The sequence below is a fragment of the Pygoscelis adeliae genome, unplaced genomic scaffold, assembly GCF_000699105.1.
Source record: "Pygoscelis adeliae isolate BGI_AS28 unplaced genomic scaffold, ASM69910v1 Scaffold113, whole genome shotgun sequence".
Classification (NCBI taxonomy): domain Eukaryota; kingdom Metazoa; phylum Chordata; class Aves; order Sphenisciformes; family Spheniscidae; genus Pygoscelis; species Pygoscelis adeliae.
This window is the reverse complement of record NW_008825108.1, coordinates 5932862-5933654: the sequence shown is the minus strand read 5'-3', so window position 1 is coordinate 5933654 and position 793 is coordinate 5932862. Positions and strand designations below refer to the sequence as shown.

General features: G+C 39.2%; 1 protein-coding gene across 1 annotated transcript in view; it reads left to right on the top strand.

Moving 5' to 3' along the window:
• RAB21 (RAB21, member RAS oncogene family) overlaps window positions 1-793 on the top strand; it is a 15681-nt gene that overhangs the window by 11661 nt on the left and 3227 nt on the right. The window lies entirely within an intron of this gene.

Here is a 793-nt window from a genome sequence, read left to right as displayed (position 1 = left end):
AAGTGAGTTTGTCTCCGATTAGCTTGTGGCAAAACCAGTAAGACTTCTGTGTAGAGGAGTAAGGAATTGTGGTTGTATGGGCAAGGCTTGGGTTAGCAGTGATAGAAGTAGTATAAGGGTATAGTTCCACAACAGCTTAAGTAATTTAAATAGTCTGATGCAGGGCAAGTAAAGCACTTGTGCTGGCAGTTAAACTCTTGCCCCTCCTCTGCAGAATTGCGAAGGCTTGTGAGTACTGCTTCAACTTGTGCCTTTTCATGCTGAGCCCTACTTACTAAAATTCTGTGATAGTAAAACACTTAAATTCTCAGAAAGAAGGAGGAAGGTTAATTTGCAGATGTTATTGCATAACTACCTCTGTCATGTATCCTAACTATTTTTAGGTTCTTGAAGTGATTGCCTCTCTTCATGACTTAAATTCCCTTAAAATAGCAGTCCCTAAGTCAATGCAGTGATCATACAACTTCAAAGCATGACAACAGAATTAATAACAGATACCTTACCATCAGCTGACTCGACACTCTTGTCCCATCTGTTCTCTCAGGAAACAAACATCTGTTATTATCTAACCTGAACAACTTAGTTCAGGTACCTCTACCTTTAAAGTACCATTTGTGATCTGTCAGTAAGTGCCTGTTGATAAAAGATCTCATGCCTGACCTAAAGTGGCCAATGCAGTGAACTTGTTCTTTGGAGTGAGGCTAACACGAGTGTGGTGAGTTAAATTTCTGGAGTAATTGAACCATTTTATCTTAAGTCATTTGCTCTTAATTTCAACTGCAACTAAAACCTG